General features: G+C 42.2%; 1 protein-coding gene across 5 annotated transcripts in view; it reads left to right on the top strand.

The window, feature by feature from the left end:
* The first annotated feature begins 319 nt into the window (after positions 1 to 319).
* Positions 320 to 13,345, top strand: part of FGFR2 (fibroblast growth factor receptor 2) — a 74,367-nt gene continuing 61,341 nt past the window's right edge. For 3 of the 5 annotated variants that reach the window (XM_069980249.1, XM_069980250.1, XM_069980252.1), the window contains exon 1: positions 320 to 872. The gene's annotated coding sequence lies outside the window, so the exon portion shown is untranslated. The remainder of the gene's footprint in view (positions 873 to 13,345) is intronic. The other 2 variants (XM_069980251.1, XM_069980253.1) reach the window with 2 other exon arrangements.

Here is a 13,345-nt window from a genome sequence, read left to right on the forward strand (position 1 = left end):
TTGGCTTGCAATAACTTGTATATTAAAGAGGTAAAACGAACTAGAGAAAAGAGACGGAAAAAGAGAGCCAGAGCGCACATAGCATAGTAATTCCAATACAAACAAACCATCCCTCTGTGCAGTGATGTGTGCCAAACTCTGGAACACAGAAAGAAGGAGGGAAGAAAGATGGGAGGGATGCAGAGAAAAGCCTGCTGCTGAAAGCCAAAAGCGTGGACAGAGGATTGGGCAAGGGGAGGACTAGAAGTTCAGGTTTCAGACAGAGAGGAGTGCCCAGGGAGGAGGAAAGGGCTGGGAATGTGCATGAAGAGTGAGGGGGAGGGAAAAGCCTCATCCACTTTCCATTGCTCCTCATACTCAGGCTGCACTGCCTGCACCTCACCTCTTAGCTCACTTTAGTTCTTTAGCTCACTTATTTGTTACATATGTTACTTGTTTCTTGTTTTCCTGGAGTTGATACAATTACACTGGTGTTTGGGGGATGCTTGAACTGAGGTTGTGGATTGTTGCACCTTGGATTGCTACTTTCAAAGATTAAAAGAGACTCCTGCATCTTCCAAGAAAAAAAAAAAAAGAACCAGAGACTTGAGCTGACCTCACTCATTCACCCTGGATGGGGGATCTGGCTGTTTCCCCTCTTTTGAACCTCACTCATTACTTGCTGTTGGGTCTTGCTGCTTGAGGATTACACTCTTTGGACTGTGCTTCCTTGGGATGTCCATCTCTCGGAGAGAGGGAATTACTTCTTTTGATTGCTAGAACTGAACTTGGGAATCTGTCCCCAGAGAGTTATTGAGACCTCTGTGTTTCGTCTTGCCAGGCACACGCCTGCTGCAAGACAGGGGGATCTTTTTACACCACAGTCTTTGCAGGTAATGCCAAAAAGCCAATTGCGCCGCTGCATCTTACTTGTTACCCCTATGTGCCATCGGCCACACGTTCTCCCCAGAATTACCTATTCCAGTCTATGGCGCCTACTAGAGTGACATTGATTTACTTGCTAAGGTATTATACAAGAGTTAAGCCATGGAGGGCTTAATTGGTGCTACAAATGAAATGCTTGTTGTTTTTTTGTTGTTTTTTTTATTTCACTTTTTCAAAGATTTCATTTATTTGTCAATAAGAAAAGGTCTATTTACATAAAAGGATTATCGATCAATGGCCGATGGTAATGATTCTTTGCATAGTGAGTTTATGTTTATCCTATGCAAAACTGACCACGTGTACGTAACCTATAGACGTAAACCAGACATTGCTGGAAACAGTGTTGCAATATGTGTGAACAGGTATTGCAGTTGTATCTATATTGCTTGCCGGGCAATTGCTTTCCATGGAGCAATGGGCCTTTCCAGTAAGGATGTGTTCACACGTTAGTTGCAATTATTGAATACGAAGCCAGAAATAGATCATAAATGGAGGACACTTATAAAGGAAAGACTGATACTTCTCCTCTTTTCAGTAAACGCAAACCTGAAAGTGAGAACTGGCACTAATTCTTATATTTACTGTAGTGTGACAGTTGTGTACGGTGTAGGCAGGGTTAATCCCCTGTGTATGTGAAGATGTCTGTTTCACGTGGGTGATATAAGTCTGAATTGTCGAAAAGTTGAACAATAGTAAAGGGAGGTCTGATTTATGTCACTGTATTACCACTCTGCTTAGGCTTTAAGTCCCTTGGTTTGCCTTTGTGTTTTATCTGTAGTTTATGCTATGGGGCCGGCTGGAGGTGTTTGACTGGAGAATATGTTTCTGGTATTGATAAAGATATCCATAGACTTGAGTTTTGAATGAAGCGAGTGGCCTATAACCTTATCATGATGCAGAATATTCATAGACATGTGATTGTTACTGAAGACTCACTACTAGCATGTTCAATGTGTCTCCATGTGACTTGGTTCTATTGTGAAATATGCAACAGGACTAGGTTTGGGAATTGATCAACAAGTATTGATAAAGATGTCCGTAGACTTGTGGGCTTTGAATGAACCAAGCGTCCTATAACCTTGTCATGATGCAGATTATTCACAGACATGTGACTGTTGCTGAAGATTCACTACTAGCATGTTCAGCGTGCCTCTGTGTGACTTGTATTGCTAAGTATGTGACACCTATTTGATTAGAAATCAATTAGAATTCGTGAAGCTGCCCAATTGATGTTTTCTGTACCGCCAAAGGGCGAGAAATTGATGTGCTGAAAAAGACTGACTGTGCTGACTGCTGCAGCACCTCTTGCTTGGCATATGTTTATACCTTTTTCCTTCTAACAGTATTGTATCTCTCTGCATCATTCTTGGAGTAGAAAGGGTTAAACGCTTTAAGGCGCTCCAGCCTTTTTTGCATTCTTCAATTCATAGTTAGATGAAAAGTCCCTCGCCCTGAATAGGTTAGACCTGACTGGTTATAAAACTGTCTGATACTAGTGACAGATTTACGCAGTCTGGGGGTAGGTAGGGGGAGAATTGTAGGGTTTCACTCATGTCTGGGGCCTGCTAGGAATGTCACATCCCTGTGTAGTGTAAACCTATTTTCTCTGAGAGGCCTTTTATGTTCTTCATCGTAACAAAGGATTCCTCTTCTGTGTGGTGAAAGTTGGTCATCACAGTTTGGTTAACTATTTACCCTCCATAGAGAAGCTCCAGGGGTGAGCGAAGCATCAACTTCATGCACATTGCCTATGATTAGCAACAAAATACCCCTCTGCCATAAAGGCGTCCATAGATTACAGTTAACGTGATCAATAAGGCCAGGGCTATGCTCTAACTTTTTGTAGCGCCACAGATTTTTAACCATTGAGTGACTACAAGTTGTAGACTTAAAAGCAAAGCTCAATAAGTAGCTGCAGTGTAACCCTGGGCTAAAAGTTGTCATGTCTATAGTGCTCCAGTAGTTGGTTTTGCTCATGTGTTCACGTGTATTGGATCAGCGTTATAGCCAATCCTATTCTTATCCTAAACATACAGGAATGGCATTTTCCATGTTGGAAAAAAAAAAAATACTACAAGACTTTGTATGACTCCTAACGTAAGAGAACATTGGAAGGTATCTTGAAGTCTTTGGCCAGCTTGTGTATTGTAGATAAACAGTACTAAGAAAAGCCACAGGTTGCCTTTCCGTAATCTAAACACTGGAGTGACTCGATTTTGAGGCACCTCAGGAGTTGAGTAACATATGCCAATGGCTGCAATTCTTCTGCTTAGAATGTGCCCAGTGTTTGGATTCCTACAGGGTTGGTAATGGTCCTTTCATGCCCCAAGCTGAAGTGTTTGGGGGTGGAAAGTGCTATCTAATTAAAGTAATTCTCAGTCCTTTCCAACCAGTGTTTTGCTGGAGACGGAAAAAAAATCTAGCTGTCTTTTGTATGAAACGTATATTGTGCCAGGCCTTGTGAATGTACATTGTGCTCTGGTATCTGGGGAGTACGGTTGTAGGTTTGTGTGAAATTTTGCATTCTTAACCTGTAGAGTGAAGTGTATGTAAAGGCTGGAGAGTCTTTCAGGGGCGCATTGTAACATTTAATGGGGGTTGCTAAAGCTTCTTGAAGAAGTAGTGAGTGACTGAGAAGAGGCAGCCCCCCCCCCCTCCTATGCCTTCACAGACTGCCAATTAAAATGCAGATTAGACGCATTTTGTGATCTCCGCAAAAGCTTTAGAATTAATATCTATGGTGGGGTGTTAAAGGAGGAGGCCTGATCTTCTTGGAAGTAAAATGAGATATTTTATATGGGATTTGTAAAGCACAATTGAAAGCGATGAAGGCACTTTGCCTTCTAGGGATTTAATGGGGAGAGCAGGGGTTAAACCCCCTTTTTACATGGAGGCTTGAAAGAACTTTAGAGATAGCTATGTTAAAGAGGGACAAGTTGTATAAAAGAAGGTGCTGGTTTAATGAGATGGAATCTTCTTATAATTGGAATTTCTGCTATAGAAAGTGGCTGCTTGAAGTGCTAAGAATGGCTTCAGTGAGAAAAAGGAAACTCCAAACTGGCTCTAACAAGGCTCAAAGATGCTCGGTTAATTGACTGCTTTAATGGTTTCAAAGGCGGCCTTGGCAGTATTCTATTTGATAATAGTTATTGGAAGGGTTGGACTATAACTCCCAGCTTGACCATGAGCCTATAAATCTACAGGTACAGTGCCTTGAGGCTACTTCTACTAAGTCCTTTTAGTTGTTCTCTTTTATCAATTTGCCCAAAATTTCATTCAGGTACATTGGTTTTCTCCACCCGATGGCTCCCTAGCTGATGCAAAACTACAACTCCCAGCATGATTGGGGAGTGGTAAATTTGAAACATCTGGATAGCCACAGGTCATAGACCACTAAGCTCCCACCAGTATGCTAGGAGTTGTAGTTTTACAACAGGTTGGAGACCAGTGAGCTACATCTGGATTGGGAAAGCCAAAATGCCACCAATATGCTGGGAGTTGTAGTTTTGCAACAGCTGGATAGCCACAGGTCATAGACCACTGAGCTCTATTTGGGGAGGCTGAATAGTTATCAGTATGCTGAGAGTTGTAGTTTTGCAACAGGTTATAGGCAATTGAGCTACATCTGCATTGGGAAAGCTAAATTGCCACCAATATGCTGGGAATTGTACTTTTACAACAGGTTAGAGACCACTGAGCTCTGAATTGGTTGGGAAAGCTAAATAACCACCAACATGGCCGCTTGTTAAATGAGTGAAAACATGGTAAAGATTTCCTTAAATTGATCTCCCATATGCCCCCCCCCCTTCCCTCCTAAAATGAGCAGTTGTCTTGCAGACAGTAGCATGGAGGATCACTATACAAAGGCAGCTGATGGATTGTTTCTCTGGAGCTGAAAGACTTTTATTGTGCTAATGTCGTCATTTAAAGAAAACAATGCCTTATGAGGGTGGAGAGGCACAATAACCTTGTGTCTCTTTGTTTTCTCTCAATGTCTCAATTAAATCTGATATAATCTCAAAATCGTTTAAAGCTATAGCGTCCCCATGTCAGGAGAATATGAAGCGAATGTGTAAATGCATTGAGCTCTATATCTCCACCAAGTTTCATCTGAGTCGCACAGCTGCTTCATCCATAACTAGAGGGAAGATAAAAGAAGCTTTGGTGCTGTCTGCCATTGTCCCCTATTATCAATTGCCCATTGGAAAAGACAAAAGCGATTAATGATTGACTACGGTTAGAAAAGGGGTCTGCTGTTACTCCAGAAACAACATTCTTCTTCGCCATGGGTTGTGTCTGGTATTGTAGTTCAGCCCTATTCTCTTCAAGACCCAGTCCATGCCCAAGACTGGTACTATTGGAAAAAAACAGCTTTTTTATCTGTGGCTATGAGTTATTGACTTGCACAAACAATAAACAGTCACGTTACACACAATAGATTTATTTGCTGTGTAACTGTAAGAATATACATGGCACTATAATGACACAGCCACTTCACTACAGTTTCCCCACTCCCGGCATCATATTGGAGATGCTGCCGTGCCGGGTGTGTGTGTCCACTTCAGGCCTTCCACATCAGTGTTGTCCGTGAAACATGGAACGTGGGAATAAGGCCTAATTCAGTAGTGGAAGAGAGGATGAGATTTTAACAAATCTATGTCACATGCTGCAGACAATTTCCACCAAGAAGTTGATATGTGGTGCAGACTTTAAAGTAAATCCATCAGGTCCAATTTATGATCCAAACTGCTGACACTGTTAGATAGCTGTTAGGTCAAAGAGGTACATGGTACCTTTCATATATCGGTCTGTACTTTCTAATAGTTTTTATTCTCAGGTCCAAAGTGTCAAAGAGGCTTTCCCAATCCTGAGGGCTGTAGTACCTCTTGGATCCCTCTTTAGCATTTCCTGCTAGATTGTCAGTCACCTAGAAGCTAGAACTTTTCACTGTCAATCAAGCAGGGATAGTGATGAGAGGGGGAGCGAGGAGGTGTTACAGCTCTCAGCACTTCTGGAGCTCGGGAATGCCTCTCTGATACATTGCACTGGAGAATAAAAGCTATTTCTACATTCTGAAAGCACAGATAGATCTATGAAAGGTACCATGTGTTCCATTGACCTAACAGCTATCAAACAGTGTCAGCAGGTTTGAATGTGAATTGCAGCCGACAGACCCATGTTAAAATCTATAGCATGTGAATTTCTGTTGTTGATTTTACCCATCTAACTTTAGAGGATGCAATCTTATTTGAGGGTATGTTCACATGCGCGGATTGGCTGCGAATCTGTGCAGATCAGTTACAGAAAAATGTGCAATTTTTATGCAGCAAAGCAAATCAATGTTTTCAAGATCAGCTACAGATCTGCTGTAGATCAGTTGCAGAAATCCTCAGCGATTGAGCATAGCTTTAGGGTAAGGGTGGTATTACACGGGCCGATGGGGGCCCGATAATACCTGTAAACGAGTAGCGATCTGCTAGATTGTCGTTCGTTTACTGGGCCTATTACACGGCACGATAATCGTTAAACAAGGGCTGCAGGGACATTTTTACCGATGTCCTTACAGCCCTTGCTTAACTATATACAATACCTATCCACGTTCCAGGGCTGCTGCTGCGGTCTTCTTCTCCACGGGTCCCGCACGCTCTAACTTCAGAGTGGCCTGTCAGCTGACAGGCCGCTCAGCCAATCACAGGCCGGGACTACACGTAGTGGTGCGCTGTTGGCGCCCGACGAAAATAGGTCAGAACCTATATTAACGATCAGCCGATGATCATTGTCATCGGCTGATCGTTGTATTTATTACATGGAGTGATAATCGGCCGAATCGGGACGATTATCGTTCCGTGTAATAGTACCCTAAATTCACACATACTTAAGGGAACCAATCAGCAAATTTGTTCTGATTGGGCTCCCAGAACAGCTCCACTAGCCTTGCACCCAGGTTTCCTATGGTGTCAGGGGTTCTGGGCTCGGTAGGCTTCAGGCCGCTAATGGGCCTCCTTGCCTGTCAATCACCCCACAGAGTGCACTGACAGGACACAGAGAGCCGTGACTAGTCACAGCCCAGATGACTAGTTCCTGGCTCTCCCCCTGCCTCTTGTGCAGGATTAAAAAACATGAAGTCTGTAGAGCGCAGGACCCCCCAACACCATAGTAGACCTAGCTGCAGGGTCTGTGCAGCCATTCTGGGAGCCCAACCAGCACAAATGTGCTGATTGGTTCCCTTTAATCCATTACAGGTTTAGGGTACAAACCCACACACCGTATACACAGCAGATACGCAGCAAAAACGCAGCAGATTTGAAGCAGATTTGGTGGTGCAGATTTGATGCTGTGTCCAGTTATCTAGATCTAATCTGCTGCGTATTTGTTGCGTGTTTGTTGCGTATTTGCTGCGTATCGCAGCAATAAATAAGCTGCATATACGGTGTGTGGGTTTGTACCCTTAATCAATATAAAAGCCGAAATCTTGAGCTAAAAATGTAACAAAAAATTACCAAGTGGATTTTGAATTTACACTGGTAATTCACAATGGGTTCTAGTACCAGGCAATGGGATGAGAGTTTGCTATTCTTCCACATGGCTATTGATCTATGATGCAGGTCTTGATATATGAAGCATGTTGCAGATCCGTGATGCAGCTTTCACCCCTTTTAGTGTAGCAGAGTTGAGAATCAGCAACGTGTTTCCAGACCCTTCATCAGGGGTCAAATCCATGGCAATTCTGCTCCAAAACCAACATCTATAACTTTTAGATTTAGCTGCAGATTTTCCACAAAAAAATCCATTCTTCTTCTATCCATCATCTCTCATCTAGTTAGGGGAAAAAGATCATACTGCTAGAGGAGGGATTTGACCTAGTGTATGTATATCCCATAATGTATACAGCAGAGCTTTATCCATATGTGATCCCTGAAATTCCTTGGCTGTTCCTAGATCTGTAAAGATGAAAATCTCCTTGGCTGGAGGTGTCTTGTGTTAAGTCCCATTAGGAGAAAGATGTGTCTGCTTGAAATCTCAGTCATTTTGTTTATATGTTTTAGCTGAAGTATGGATACTCAACCTCCCCCAGCACCCCACCCCCTTCTTCTCAGGGTCTATCTGACTGGCCAGATTGGGAGAGGTGTGATGGATGGATTAGTGACTGGGATGTGTAAATTGCTCCAGTTCCCTTAAGATCTCATCCTGAAAGTGAAAATAAAATAAACAGATCTCAGTAATGGTCTCCAGGTGCTAGAATCCTCACTCCCACCTTATAAACTAATTGAGTTATGCCGCCCCATTCTGGGGGTGGACAATTGCTGTTTACGTTGGGTCATTAGCATTGTGCGTACACATTTGGGAGGTATATGGCCTGTTATCAGGAGATGTAGACGCATACAATTTGCATAACTGATTCCTTAAAGGTCCTATTACACGGAACGATTATCAGTTAAAAATTCGCTAAAACGATCTAAATAAACGATTATCTGTCCGTGTAATGACACCCAACGATGAAACAACTAATAAAAAAATTTGGTGTTTCAACATCTTGAAAAATTATCGTTGGTAGTTCGCCGATCGTTCGCATATTCGTGTAATAAGTCGTTGGCCGATAAAACATGTTGTGTGGGCTGTCTTGAGGAACGATTAACAACGTAAAAACGATTGTTCATAACATTAATTAGTGAATGTAATAACCTCAGAATTGTTTGCTAAAAAAACGCTATCGCTAGCAAACGATCTTTATAGCGATCCAATAATCGCTAAGCGATCCTATAATCCAATAATCTTAAGACAGCCTTAAGACTTTGTTTTCTTTTTGCTTTTGTTTCTTTGCATGAATTTTGTACAGGTATAAAAAAAAAAAAAAAAAAAAAGTAGATTTGTAAATGGATTCCAAAAATCTCTATAGGATTGAATACATCCAAAATTAATCTGTTTCTGTTCCTTTAAGGCTGTGAGTGTATCCAGCCCAGGATAGCTAATCCACCAACTATTGGTGGTACTGATGAAAATGTTACATCACACTCACCAGCGCCATTTTCTAACACGCGTTCTATGGCATCCATGAGACCTAAGGCTGAGCTCTCTTGCTCTTCCTGCATATGTTCTTTATTTTGTACCTAAAATCATAATCAGATCCAAAAAAAGGGAAATATGATGCTTTTTGCTATGTAATTCTCTGCTTTAGGATTTGCTTCATGCATGCAAAAAATGTTCCGCAAACATGCCATGTGGACCCAGCCTTGCTGAGAAAGAATGAGTACAGCATACAATCTCTCTCTCTCTCTCTCTCTCTCTCTCTCTCTCTCTCTCTCTCTCTCTCTCTCTCTCTCTCTCTTCCCCCCCCCCCCCCCATTTAATTTAAAAAGATTAAAAGATCACTTCAGGCAAAACTATCTAGTGCAGGCATTGTATGACACAGGGACTTAAGACACCTAAGAATCCCTCTGTCATACAACAACCCCCAGGCCTTACATTAGAAAGAAGTGTAATGGTTTGCATTGACTGTCCCTTTAAAGGAGTTAAAGAGTTGTCCCAGAACCCCCCCCCCCCTCCATTCTCTGTCCACTTGAGATCGCCGGCATCCCACTGATAACCCCGGAAAAACCCTTTAGCACATAGCACATGTTACCTGCTTTAACAATGCCGATTATTGTGAAAAACAAAAAATGAATACATTACTGTAAAATGTGTGTAAAGGCTCCAATAGGCTTTTTTTTATTTGAAAGTTCACCCATATGTTATGTTTCTCTTGGATATTAGTGATCATTTCTAGAATTTGGCACCAAGGGCACATTTTGTGGTTTTTCTCTGGAAATATGGCTCTCTTGGTGTCAATAAGCACCTCTTATGATGGGTTCATGTATGTCCGGCGATCCAGCACTGTCCCAAAAGGAAATGCTGGATATTTGGCAACTGACATCCCATTAGTTGCCCTATAGGTAGAGGTGGGCACCATACTGGACATCTAAATCATCAGCCATATTTGCCATCTGGAATAGGTTGCTAGCAGGTCCTTAGACTTCATGTAATATAACTGTGACTACACTTTGCCCATTTCAAGTGCATATGTTTCAGTAATGTTCTGAACATATTCACAGTTAGACTAGATTTGGCAAACTGAAGTCTATTGGCCTGTTGGTAACATGTTGGGTTGTATGTTGGCATTCTTTTTTTACATTTGTAAATATCCCCCAACTTAGATCCAATAACATGGTAAAACTACAATTCCCATCATGCCCAGACAGCAAAAGCTTTAGCTTTGGCTGTCCAGGCATGATGGAAATCGTAGTTTTGTAACAGCAGGAGGGCCGCAGTTTGACATCTGTGGTCTAAATGCTAACCAGTGCACCAAGGCAACATGCATGGTTCTTTTGCCTGGTGATGGGTCTCTTGGTGCCAGAAAGCATCACTCTAGGTTCTCCTATGTGACTCTTATCTTCAGAAAGTACTAACACCCCTGATCTAATGTCCAATGGAAGCCTGACTTGTAGCGTAATATAAAAATGTTCCTGTATGGATTAAAGGACAAAATGCTGTAGAATTTAGAAGTAAATAAGTCCAGCTCATTTACAGTTTTTATGGTCTAGCCTTCATAGGCATCAATGGAACCAACTGAAGGGTTTGAGTAATAGTGACACATTGTTTGGCCCGTTGGGTACCTGGCCCTTGGCTTATCATCCTGAAGGACAATTCTTCTGCTGTATTATTATCTGAACACCTCACAGCTGTCAGGACACAGATTTCATAAATCTACAATGTATGACATTGAATAAAACATATGGGTTACAATAATATAACCTTTTTGGGAATACATTTTTTAGCAAGCTGATGCTCAACAATGAGCCTAGTGTCCACGCTCATGCATTGGGCAGGGGGAGTTATTTATTGTGAGAATGCCTTCATATTTTGCTAATAAATTTACTGTTGTTTTTGCTCTAGTGCTAACATGGACTCTAAGGAACAAGAGGATGTATTGAGTAATTCTATGACCGGCACAATATGAGCTTAATATTATTCACCGGACCACCCCGCAAGGGGCCATAATGTCACAGTTCTTTTGCTGTTAGGAAGGTATTTGGCGCTTTTTCCTGCCAAATCTCCCTGGTCTCATTTCTTGAGTTTAGCCAAGTCATTCTGGCATTGTCCAGTGTGCACAAGCAGGGGACGGAGAGAAAGCAGTGAATCGGTTCTTGTGACTGCGAGCCCCTGCTTGGGCTGGTGTGAGTTTAGCAGCCTGGGCTTGGATGTAATTAATCACTGGCAGGTTGACAGCTTCACACTGGAGCTCTGCTCTTTGGTAGACATAGAGCTGGCATATGGGGATGACATAAAACAGACCCCAAAACCAGTGGGGAAAAGAATCAGCAATTAGGGCAGTCTGAGGCGGCTGCAGGTTTAAGGTAGCAGTTACAGACTATTCCAAACCAGTTAATAAAAAAAGAATATGCAGGCTAAGTCCTTGTAATGCACATACGGTGGAAACGGTCACGTTCAATATAAATGCATGGAGTGACACATTGGTGCCAAGTACCTGTGACTGCGACGTTGATACAGATACATTAGAATAAGGATTTCTTCAAAATTCATAACATTATAGGATATGCATATGCATAGGGTCCCATGTAACATAGGAGCAGTGCTATTTATCATTGTTGGGAGCTGTTATTGTTTCTTTTGCTTATTCTGCATTGCTGTATAAAGAGGATATCATTACCAATTCACGTGCATGCAATCACTTTAGCAAGTTTTTAATGCATTCTATAGGTCCAGTAATGTTATCATGATCTGCCTCCATGCATGACATTATTGGTAGTTGGGCGGTCATTCTTTGTAAGGTTTGAACAGCAGGGCCCATACATAGAACATGTGCTTGGGAGTTGATGATTCGAAGTCTGACTGGGGTTGTGGCCATAGACATTCAATAACCTTAGTTAATAACATTGATAGTGATTTCTCCCCACCTCTTATAACACATGGACGTTTGGCACAACTTTATGCTTATTTCCTCCCTATTGAGAGAGGAGGGAAAACCACAGCTAGACAGCTCCGGCATTAAAGGGTTATCCAGCACTACAAAAACATGGCCACTTTCCCCCCTCTCTTGTCTCCAGTTCAGGTGTGGTTTGCAATTAAGCTCCATTTACTTCAATAGAACTGAGTTTGAAACCCCACCCAATCTGGAGACAAGAGAGGGGGGAAAGTGGCCATGTTTTTGTAGCACTTGTAGCTTATCCCTCCAAGAATAATCGTTTTGGGCAGTGATTCAATATACCTGACCCTCCTCTTACGGCCAAAGAGCGTGTTTAGACGACTTTTAGTCTAGGGTATTTGGGCATCTTAACTAATGCGGAAATGTTTGAAACCAACATTCTCTCCCCATTATACTGTATATGGTGTATAAGAGAATTTTTAATTGAGCCTCAGTTCAGCTAGCCCATTGGATGGAAATGTAAAAACTCTAGGCATATTTACTGCTCAGTTGACTTAGTTCTGTCAGTCTTGAAGGTCTATGAAAGATGGCAGCATATAATGTAATAGTTTCACAAAGCAGCATCACATCCTGTTGTAGCTGATTCATTGTATTTGATTGGCTACAAACCAGTAAGATGCAATGTGACTGTGACCTGTTGGATTGCTTTAACATGGAATCAGTGTCTGATGGTATCACAGTTAGCACAATAGAACAACGGATACATTGCTTTCTGTCGAAGACTCTTCTGGACATCTTGTGGCAGACAAGACAATGCCAAGACAAGATCATACTGCTGGGAGCCACATAGAATAACATCACTTGGGAGATACAGTATAAAGTACATAGGTATAAAGTACATACACTGCCAGTAGAGATGAGTGAACCTGCCGAGGTTCGGGTTCGTATGAACCTGAACTCTCGGCGTCTGATTCCCGCTGTCTGCAGCCTCCGTGAAGAGGGTGGATACAGCCGGAGGACCGCCTGGAAAACTGGTATACAGCCTATGGCTATGGCTGTATCCCAGTTTTCCAGGTGGTTCTCAGGCTGTATCCACCCTCTTCACGGAGGCTGCAGACAGCGGGAATCAGACGCCGAGAGTTCAGGTTCATACGAACCCGAACCTCGGCAGGTTTGCTCATCTCTAATCACCAGTATCAACATTCATTCCACTATAGAGAGTAGAGGGAGAGAAGAGACGTGTGACCTAAAGTCCAAGCCCGGGAAAGACAAAGTTGCACGGAGTAAAAAAAGTATACAATAAAAATAACACAGCATTTCTGGGTAGAAACCACTCAGTTCTACACTTATCTCTGTAAATCTACTATATTAACATTAACAAGAATGTAAAACATCAGAAACTACAAACACAGCCTGCTGATATGATATCTGGCCTCGGAGCAAATACCTCCTGCAAAGTGCTGATGACCTTCATCCATTGTAGCTAGCGTGGTTAAAATG

This window comes from Dendropsophus ebraccatus, chromosome 8 (assembly GCF_027789765.1).
Source record: "Dendropsophus ebraccatus isolate aDenEbr1 chromosome 8, aDenEbr1.pat, whole genome shotgun sequence".
Taxonomy (NCBI): domain Eukaryota; kingdom Metazoa; phylum Chordata; class Amphibia; order Anura; family Hylidae; genus Dendropsophus; species Dendropsophus ebraccatus.